Source organism: Oryx dammah, unplaced genomic scaffold (genome assembly GCF_014754425.2).
Source record: "Oryx dammah isolate SB20612 unplaced genomic scaffold, SCBI_Odam_1.1 HiC_scaffold_8, whole genome shotgun sequence".
In the NCBI taxonomy this organism is placed as follows: Eukaryota; Metazoa; Chordata; class Mammalia; order Artiodactyla; family Bovidae; genus Oryx; species Oryx dammah.
This window is the reverse complement of record NW_024070192.1, coordinates 41,569,808-41,581,051: the sequence shown is the minus strand read 5'-3', so window position 1 is coordinate 41,581,051 and position 11,244 is coordinate 41,569,808. Positions and strand designations below refer to the sequence as shown.

General features: G+C 45.4%; 1 non-coding gene across 1 annotated transcript; it reads right to left on the bottom strand.

The window, feature by feature from the left end:
• Positions 1 to 523: 523 nt before the first annotated feature.
• On the bottom strand, positions 524 to 655 carry LOC120867445. Its single transcript, XR_005721875.1, has one exon. It is a non-coding gene; the product is annotated as a small nucleolar RNA SNORA72 (small nucleolar RNA).
• Between the last annotated feature and the right edge of the window lie 10,589 nt (positions 656 to 11,244).

Below are 11,244 nucleotides of genomic sequence, written 5' to 3'. Positions count from 1 at the left end.
GGCTGTAGCCTGCCAGGCTCCTCTTACCATGGGATTCTCCAGGCAAGAATACTGGAGTGGGTTGCCATGCCCTCCTCCAGGGGATCTTCCCAACCCAGGGATTGAACCCAGATCTCCCACATTGCAGGCAGATTCTTTACTGTCTGAGCCATCAGGGAAGCCCAATTCATTTAATGGCTACAAGTAATCATCAAATTAGCAATGCTTATCTTCAAATGTTACGCTGCATGCATGCTCAATTGCTCAGTCCTGTCTGACTCTTTGCAACCAGGCTTTTCTGTCCCTGGGATTATTTCAGCAAGAATACTGAAATGGATTGCCCTTTCCTCCTCCAGGGGATCTTCCAACCCAAGGATCAAACCCACATCTCCTGTGTCTCCTGCATTGACAGGCAGATTCTTTACTACTACGCCACCTGGAAAGCCCATTATTATACTAGTTATACTGTAATTTCTCACGTTTGGTCAGATACCTGGAGTCACAGACATTTCCCACATAAGATGCATTATATAAGTCAGGCTTGATTTACTACCAGCATTTATAAAACCAGAACTAAGGCAAGAACTAGGTCTGGAGACACAAACATGGTCTCAGTGTAGCACATGCTTAGCCTGCCCAAATTATTACAAAATTAGAGGAGCGAGCATATTCAGAGGACAAGACTGTTAAGTATCTTTTATACCTTTTTTATCTCTTCTATCTCTATATTTTTTCCCCTTGCAACTTATCTGTAGAAGAAACGAGGTCATTTATCCTATAGATTTTCCTGTCTGGATTTTGTTGATGGCATCCCCATAGGGTAGTTTAATATGATACTCAGGCCTTTGTATTTCCTGTATATTGGCAAATCTCGAGGCTACAGCAGATTTGAGTTTTATTTTGAGGGGACAAATACTTCATAGGTGGCATGGTCTTCTTTTTTTAGCAGGCATATAGTATCCTTGTCTCTCAAATGACACTTAAAAACATTAGAAATATATGATTAACTTTATTAGAAGTATAAGAATATGAAAAAAGCTCATCCCTCAACAGATGTATGGATAAAGAAAATGTGGCATTTATACAATGGAATATCACTCAGCCATAAAAAAGAAGGAAAAATTCTGACACAGGCTGCAACATGATTGAGCCTTAAGGATATTAGGCTAAACGAAAGAAGCCGTATACAGAAGTACAAATGCTATATGAGTCCACTCACATAAGGTACCTAGAATGTGCAAATTCATAGAGGCAGAAAGTAGAATAGAGGTTACCAGAGTCTAGGGGAGGAGGAAATGGGGAGTCATTGTTTAATGGGTACAGAGTTTCTGTTGGGGATGATGAAAAAGTAATGGAAATGAATAGCGGTGATGGTTGTACAACATTGTGAAAGTAATTAATGATGCTGAATTATACACTTAATGATAAAAATGGTAAATGTTATGTTATGCATGAGTGAGTGAAAGTTGCTCAGTCGAGTCCGACTCTTTGTGACCCCATGGACTATACAGACCATGGAATCCTCTAGGCCAGAATACTGGAGTGGGTAGCCTTTCCCTTTTCCAGGGGATCATCCCAACCCTGACCAATCATCCCAAGACCAGGGATTGAACCCAGGTTTCCCGCATTGCAGGTGGATTCTTTACCAAGTAAGCTATCAGAAAAGCCCTCAGTTCAGTTCAGTTCAGTTCAGCCGCTCAGTTGTGTCCGACTCTTTGCGACCCCATGAATCACAGCACACCAGGCCTCCCTGTCCTTCACCATCTCCTGGAGTTCACTCACACTCATGTCCATCAAGTCGGTGATGTCATCCAGCCATCTCATCCTCTGTTGTCCCCTTCTCCTCCTGCCCCCAATCCCTCCCAGCATCAGAGTCTTTTCCAATGAGTTAACTCTTCTCATGAGGTGGCCAAAGTACTGGAGTTTCAGCTTTAGCATCATTCCTTCCAAAGAAATCCCAGGGCTGATCTCCTTTAGAATGGACTGGTTGGATCTCCTTGCAGTCCAAGGGACTCTCATGAGTCTTCTCCAACACCACAGTTCAAAAGCATCAATTCTTCGGCGTTCATCTTTCTTCACGCTCCAACTCTCACATCCATACCTGACCACTGGAAAAACCATAGCCTTGACCAGACAGTACTTTGTTGGCAAAGTAATGTCTCTGCTTTTCAATATGCTGTCTAGGTTGATCATAACCTTCCAAAGAGTAAGCGTCTTTTAATTTCATGGCTGCAATCACCATCTGCCGTGATTTCAAAAGCCCTATGTTATGCATATTTTACTACAATAAAACAATATTTAAAAGAGCCTAGCTATTGGGAGTTCCCTGGGCAGTCCAATGGTTAGGATTTGGAGCTTTCATTACTGGGGCCTGGGTTCAAACCCTGGTGGTCGAACTAAGACCCTACAAGCCACTCAAGTACAGTAAAAAAAAAAAAAAAAGAGAGAGAGAGAGCGAACCCAGCTATTGCATAGAATATGGGCCCCCTTAAACAACTTTGATGGCCTCAGTTTATATGTCTACTTTTGTTTGAACCTGCAGCCTTACTCCTTCTGTATTGATCTGCACATAGTTATAGGGTTCATTCCATGCTCCCCAAAATTTCATGGGATCCACAGTCTCACCAGCCTCCAGCCCAGTGTCCTAGATTATAGGCATCTACAAGCAGAGTCATGGAGGCAGCCAGAACATGGGCTTCTGGAGTTATGAGGCTTGAAACTGAGCCTATTTTGCCATGAGAGCTTAACCGCTCAGCTTCCATTCCAATAAAATTAGGGCTATGAACTCCTACCTCACAGGGTTGTTGTAAAGATGGAATAAAGTTATGTAATGGTCAAGTGCTGTACCAAGTGAGGGCTTCATGTTTTTATCATGCTAGCAGTGACTCAAAGAGGATCCAACTAGGATATAGGTTTATCAGCTCAATGTGAAAATAATGTCTCTGGAAGTTAGTTACTTTTTAAAAATATTTTTAAAATTTATTCATTTGGGGGCACCAGGTGTTAGCTGCAGCATGTGGGATTGTCAATCTTCATTGTAGCAGGCGGGATCTTTCAGTTTCAACATGTGGGATCTAGTTCCCTGACCAGGGATCGAACCCAGACCACCTACATTGGGAGCGTGGAGTCTTAACCACCGAACCACCAAGAAAGTCCTGGTGGGGTACTTTGCAAGCTAAACTTTTCTTGACATCATTCTTGGTGATGTCAGTAGTAGAGCAACAAACTGTTAATGCCAACACTGAGGGTTCCCTGGAGATATGGGATTTTTCAGTGTCAAAACAGAAAGTTCCAGGCAAAATGGGACAAGTTAGTCACCCAAACCATGACCTACCAATTGCTAATCTAGGGACTGCCTCTCAGGCTTGCTCACTACTGCCTGTTTGACCTGCCTTTTCTTCTCAACTTGGCCTCTAGAATCTCTCCTTCTGAATCTCTTTGCTGGACACACTTCTGTTTGCCTCTCAGTGTTGGTGCTTCCTAGGATTTCTTCCTTGTGTTCTGTTCTTTGGATCTTGCACCCCCTCCTTAGGAGATCTTGTTCATTCCCAGGACCCCCAAATACCTTCCAAGCCATGAATAACTCGCAAATCTCCATGGCAGACATAACAGTAGAGGGCTTGGTACTCTCCCCATCTCTTGAAAATACCCCAAGTAAACTGTATCCAAAGCCAAGTGTGCAAGCCTTCCTCGCGGACTTCTTCCTTTTGGTTGATGACTCTAACCCTCAGTCAGTAAAGCCAGAAATCCACTCTCCCTGCCTCCTCCCTCTCTCTCCATCCCCTCCTTCCCAGACCCCATGTCCTATTGGTTTTTCTCCTTAAGTATCTCTCCAGCCTGCATCGTTTATCCATCCCCACTGCACTGCCTCAGTTCAGGCCTCGTCAGTTCTTGACCAGACAATTGCAACAATCTCCTCACAGCCACCTGCTCCCTCCTCATCCCCTGACACATCTTCCAGTCATGTTCCTAAAACACCAACTCGATCATGTCACTCCCTGGCTTGGAATTCTTCAAAGGCTTCTGATGGCCTAGTACCAGGATCAGCAAACTTTTTTGTAAAGTGTCTGATAGTAAATATTTTATGCTTTTCACATGTCTCAACTAGTCATGTCTATGAGTGCAGCACAAAAGCAGCTGTAGACAATATAGAAACCAATGATCATGGTTATGTCCCCAAAACAGTTTATTTATAAAAACAGATGGTGGGGACTTCCCTGGTGGTCCAATAGTTAAGAATCCTTCTGGTAATGCAGGGGACATTGGTTCGATCCCTGGTCTGGGAAAATTCCACATGCCTTGGGCAACTAAGTCCTTGTACCACAATTACAAAGCCCAAACTTTAGAGCCTGTGAGGCACAGCTAGTGAAGTCTGAGTGCCCTAGAGCCCATGCTCTGCGACAAGAGAAGCCACTCCAATGAGAAGCCTGTGCACCACAACTAGAGAGCAGCCCCTGCTTGCCACAACTAGAGAAAACCTGAGTGCAGCAATGAAGACCCAGTGCAGCCAAAGAAAAAGATGTGGACCAAATTTGGCCCAAGGACTACACTTTGCTAACCCATGGCCCAAGGAACAGTGTCCAAGCTTACTAACATAACCCAAAGGCACTTTTTGCCTTTCATTGTTGTCCATGGAGGTCCAAAAATCAGAGACCTCACTTTGCCGACAAAGGTCCACCTAGCCAAAGCTACAGTTTTTCCAGCAGTCATGTGCGGTTATGACAGTTGGACCATGAAGAAGGCTGAGTGCAGAAGATTTGATGCTTCTGAGTTTTGGTGCTGGAGAAGACTCTTGAGAATCCCTTGGTCAGCAAGGAGATCAAGTCAGTAAATACAAAAGGAAATCAACCCTGAATATTCACTGGAAGGACTGATGCTGAAGCTGAAGCTCCAATACTTTGGCCACCTGATGCAAAGAACAGACTCGCTGGAAAAGACCCTGATGCTGGGACAGATTGAAGGCAGGAGGAGAAGGGGGCAATAGAGGATGAGATGGTTGGATGGCATCATCCATTCAACGGACATGAGTTTGAACAAACTCCAGAAGATAGTGAAGGACAGGGAAGCCTGGCATGCTGCAGTCCATGGGGTCACAAAGAGTTGGACACAACTGAGTGACTGAACAACAACAAAAAGCACTAGCTCACTGCTACTCGGGACCCTAGACACCAACTGCCTGAGGCCCAAGGAGAATAGCTTCCACTGCAGCAAGCAGGACTCTAATTAGACCTTGGAAAGAACTTTCATAGCTGTTAAATGATTGTTAAAAATTGCCCCAAGTTGTGGAAGGAGACAGAGGAATACCATCTCCTGTGGTTTTCTGACATGCTTCAGACGAAGCCCTGTTTGGCCACTCCTAATTCTGGCCTAACAATACCAGGATAAATCAGGATAGATGCATCAAGCCACTATTCCATGCAGAGCACTGTTAAGAGCAGGACTGTGTGTCTTCTTTCCACAAAGCACAGCACCTCTCCCCCTCCTGCGACTGAGATGCAGAGACATCAGAGATACACGCAAAGTCACACAGCAGGATGGATGGAAATAACCACTGAAGGCCACGGTCAAGGGGAGTCACAGCAGTGTGTAACTAATTGTCGAATGGAATTGTCATGGAGGCTCAGAGGAGAAACAGAGCAGAGGAGGAGTCAAGGAAGGCTTCACAGACAGAGGCCAGGATCCGAGCCTATCACAGGATTTAGATGGTAAGAGCACTGCTTGCTAAGGAGCACTGTGCACCTGGCACTTTATTTACATTATCTTGTTCAATCCTCACAACAACTCTGTGAAGTAGGTATTATTAGTCTCTCTTTCTTTTAAGATTTTTTTTTTTTGATGTGGACCTCTTTTTAAAGTCTTTATTGAATTTGTTATACTATTGTTTCTGTTTTATGCTTTGTTTTTTTGGCCAAGAGGCATGTAGGATCTTAGCTCCCGGACCAGGGATCGAATCCACACCCCCAGCATTGGAAGGTGAAGCCTTAACCACTGGGCCACCGGGGAAGTCCCTGTCAGTCTCTTTTTATACAGATGGAAACTGAGCCCCCAAACCCCAGCTGCTTATCCTAGATCACACAGCCAGTGAGTGGCAAAACAGAGCTGGAACCCAGTTAGTTCGGTCCTAAAGCTGACCAGGGCAGAGCTCCCCAGGAGGGACTGGAGCAAAGGGTGGGAAGGAAGTCCAGGCACGGCCCCTAGCGTGGCTGGAATGGGAAAGAGTGGATAGCGAGTGAGGTTGGGGCTGACTCATAGAAGATGCTGGATGCCAGGCTGAGGAGCTTCAAGTGGTTAATTCAGCTGGAGCGCTGACCAGGAGGCAAGTGCTGGTTGGAAGGGAGGGAGGGGACTGTTCAGGCAGGAAGGTGCTGGGCAGGTTCAGCAATGGCAGTGAAGGCAGGTCTGAGCCAGGGAGGTGATGGGGGGGACTGGAAGGAGGGGGACAGAACAGGAGAGATTGGGAAGGAGGGTCTGTGTGGGGACTCAGCTAACGATAGCCATAGGAGCAAGTGAGGGAGGAATTAGTAGTTGATTTCATAGTTCTGGGTGTATGAGACAGCAAGGCAAAAGTAACTCTCCAGAGAGCTAAGTTTAACACAATGGATAGGGACTGCCCTGCTGGTCCAGTGGCTAACACTCCGAGCTCCCAAAACAGGGGGCCCGGATTCAATCCCTGGTCAGGGAACTAGATCTCACATGCCACAGTGAAAATCAGAGATCCTGCAAGCTGCAACTAAGACCCAGTGTAGCTAAATAAATAAATATTAAAAGAAAAAAATACAGTGGCTAATGTTTATTGCAATCAGCTACTATTGACAAGTACTTTACATTTATAAACTCATCTTCACAGTGTTCTTAGGAGGTAGGGTTCATTTTTATCCCCCCTTTTATTTTTCAAGTGAAAGAACTGAGGCACAGAGAGGTTAAGCAACTTGTCCAAAGCTATCCAGCTGGTACCTGGCAGAGCTGGGATTTGAAATCAGGCAGTCCGGATCCAGAAACCTTGCTCTTAATCACTTTGCTATCTTACACCTGTTGAGGTAATGCTTTCGGGAGGAAGTAGGGTTTCCCACTCCCATGCCACATTCCCCAACTTCAAGGATCAGGCAGGAGAGTGATGGCCAGTGCAGGGTTTTTTGCCCAGTGAGCCTGAAGCACGCCATGCTGGGGTCTACACTTCGCCAGCTACTATACCTCCATGCAGGAGGGCTCCTGGAACCCAGGGCTGTCTTGTTAGAAGGGAGCAGGGGAGGATGAGCAGGCCGGCCCAGAAGTGGGAGCACCCGATGCAGGCCGCAAGGAGGTGCTGGCAGGGAAAGACTCTGCTGGCAGGGGAAGAACTGCAGCTCCACCAGGTTCAGGAGGAAGCAGCCCACTCTCACCCCCAATTCAGAAGGATCATCTTTTTTAGTACAAGAGGGCGGGGTAGGAGCAGCCGTGAAACAAGCATGGAACATCCACCCCAAACAGAGGGGATTGCCCCAGCAGGAAGACCAACCCCGTAAAGGCCCCCAGCACCAAGTGGGTGAGGTAGATGGCCAAGGGCCTGTGTGACCTCAGGTTGGGGTCCTGGGCTGCAGCCTCCAGGCACTAGGGGAGAATTCTCTCTCCCACCAGGAGTGTGCCTCTAGGAAGGGAGAAGACCCCAGGAGCTCCAGTCTGGATCCCTGAAATCACAAGCTTTGAGGAAGGAATAGAAGTAAGGGGGAGGAAAAGGAAGGGAAAGGGGAGAATATAAAGCCCCAGCAGCCAGATATTTGCATAACTATTTCTGGCCCTCAGCAAGAGCCCCAGTTCCATCTGTGCCTGACGCCCAGGCATGCCACTTGCTGCCTGACAAGGACAAGAAGAAAAAACTGGCAGAGAAAAGGACACTGAGGAGGAAAGGATGGACATAGCAACTCTCCAAGTTTCTCCCCAACACAACCGTGAATTAACCAAGACAGTCTGCACGCTTAAATGCTACAATTGGGCTTCAGCAGAAATGTTCCTGACTGATGAGATTTTGAACCTTCCAGCTGTCCTGGGCACTTTTTTTTTTCAGACTTACATAGCACCAGTTTTCTGTGAGTATGGTTTCAGTGTGTCTGCCCTCTGATGCCCTCTTACAACACGTACCATCTTACTTGGGTTTCTCTTACAGACAGAATGTGGTCCACTGGAGAAGGGAATGGCAAGCCACTTCAGTATTCTTGCCTTAAGAACCCCATGAACACTATGAAAAGGCAAAATGATAGGATACTGAAAAGGAACTCCCCAGGTCATTCGGTGCCCAATATGCTACTGGCGATCAGTGGAGAAATAACTCCAGAAAGAATGAAGGGATGGAGCCAAAGCAAAAACAATACCCAGCTGCGGATATGACTGGTGATAGAAGCAAGGTCCAATGCTGTAAAGAGCAATATTGCATAGGAACCTGGAATGTCAGGTCCATGAATCAAGGCAAATTGGAAGTGGTCAAACAAGAGATGGCAAGGGTGAACGTCGACATTCTAGGAATCAGAGAACTAAAATGGACTGGAATGGGTGAATTTAATTCAGATGACCATTATATCTACGGAATCCCTCAGAAGAAATGGAGTAGCCATCATGGTCAACAAAAGAGTCCGAAATGCAGTACTTGGATGCAATCTCAAAAACGACAGAATGATCTCTGTTCGTCTGCAAGGCAAACCATTCAATATCACAGTTATCCAAGTCTATGCCCCAACCAGTAACGCTGAAGAAACTGAAGTTGAACGGTTCTATGAAGACCTACAAGACCTTTTAGAACTAACACACAAAAAAGATGTCCTTTTCATTATAGGGGACTGGAATGCAAAAGTAGGAAGTCAAGAAACACCTGGAGTAACAGGCAAATTTGGCCTTGGAATGCGGAATGAAGCAGGGCAAAGACTAATAGAGTTTTGCCAAGAAAATGCACTGGTCATAGCAAACACCCTCTTCCAACGACACAAGACAAGACTCGACACATGGACATCACCAGACGGTCAACACCAAAATCAGATTGATTATATTCTTTGCAGCCAAAGAAGGAGAGGCTCTATACAGTCAACAAAAACAAGACCAGGAGCTGACTGTGGCTCAGATCATGAACTCCTTATTGCCAAATTCAGACTTAAATTGAAGAAAGTAGGGAAAACCGCTAGACCATTCAGGTATGACCTAAATCAAATCCCTTATGATTATACAGTGGAAGTGAGAAATAGATTTAAGGGCCTAGATCTGATAGATAGAGTGCCTGATGAACTATGGAATGAGGTTCGTGACACTGTACAGGAGAGAGGGATCAAGACCATCCCCATGGAAAAAAAATGCAAAAAAGCAAAATGGCTGTCTGGGGAGGCCCTCCAAATAGCTGTGAAAAGAAGAGAAGCAAAAAGCAAAGGAGAAAAGGAAAGATATAAGCATCTGAATGCAGAGTTCCAAAGAACAGCAAGAAGAGATAAGAAAGCCTTCTTCAGTGATCAATGCAAAGAAATAGAGGAAAACAACAGAATGGGAAAGACTAGAGATCTCTTCAAGAAAATTAGAGATACCAAGGGAACATTTCATGAAAAGATGGGCTCGATAAAGGACAGAAATGGTATGGACCTAACAGAAGCAGAAGATATTAAGAAGAGGTGGCAAGAAAACACAGAAGAACTGTACAAAAAAGATCTTCATGACCCAGATAATCACGATGGTGTGATCACTCATCTAGAGCCAGACATCCTGGAATGTGAAGTCAAGTGGGCCTTAGAAAGCATCACTATGAACAAAGCTAGTGGAGGTGATGGCATTCCAGTTGAGCTATTTCAAATCCTGAAAGATGATGCTGTGAAAGTGCTGCATTCAATATGCCAGCAAATTTGGAAAAGTCAGCAGTGGCCACAGGACTGGAAAAGGTCAGTTTTCATTCCAATCCCAAAGAAAGGCAATGCCAAAGACTGCAAACTACTCCACAATTGCACTCATCTCACACGCTAGTAAAGTAATGCTCAAAATTCTGCAAGCCAGGCTTCATCAGTACATGAACTGTGAACTTCAGATGTTCAAACTGGTGTTAGAAAAGGCAGAGGAACCAGAGATCAAATTGCCAACATCAGCTGGATCATGGAAAAAGCAAGAGAGTTCCAGAAAAACATCTATTTCTGCTTTATTGACTATGCCAAAGCCTTTGACTGTGTGGATCATAACAAATTGTGGAAAATTCTGAAAGAGATGGAAATACCAGACCACATGACCTGCCTCTTGAGAAACCTACATGCAGGTCAGGAAGCAACAGTTAGAACTGGACATGGAACAACAGACTGGTTCCAAATAGGAAAAGGAGTATGTCAAGGCTGTATATTGTCACCCTGCTTATTTAACTTCTATGCAGAGTACATCATGAGAAACGCTGGGCTGGAAGAAACACAAGCTGGAATCAAGATTGCTGGGAGAAATATCAATAACCTCAGATATGCAGATGACACCACCCTTATGGCAGAAAGTGAAGAGGAACTAAAAAGCCTCTTGATGAAAGTGAAAGAGGAGAGTGAAAAAGTTGGCTTAAAGCTCAAGATTCAGAAAACGAAGATCATGGCATCCGGTCCCATCACTTCATGGGAAATAGATGGGGAAACTGTGGAAACAGTGTCAAACTTTATTATTTTGGGCTCCAAAATCACAGCAGATGGTGACTGCAGCCATGAAATTAAAAGACGCTTACTCCTTGGAAGGAAAGTTATGAGAAACCTAGATGGCCTATTCAAAAGCAGAGACATTACTTTGCCAACAAAGGTCCGTCTAGTCAAGGCTATGGTTTTCCCAGTGGTTATGTATGGATGTGAGGGTTGGACTGTGAAGAAAGCTGAGCGCCGAAGAATTGATGCTTTTGAACTGTGGTGTTGGAGAAGACTCTTGAGAGTCCCTTGGACTGCAAGGAGATCCAACCAGTCCATTCTGAAGGAGATCAGCCCTGGGTGTTCTTTGGAAGGACTGATGCTAAAGCTGAAACTCCAGTACTCTGGCCACCTCATGGGAAGAGTTGACTCATTGGAAAAGACTCTGATGCTGGGAGGGATTGGGGGCAGGAGGAGAAGGGGACGACAGAGGATGAGACGGCTGGATGGCATCACCGACTCGATGGATGTGAGTTTGAGTGAACTCTGGGAGTTGGTGATGGACAGGGAGGCCTGGTGAGCTGCGATTCATAGGGTTGCAAAGAATCAAACACGACTGAGCGACTGAACTGAACTAAACTGATCCCTCTTGGAAAAAGAAATTTCTTTCCTACATTATGTA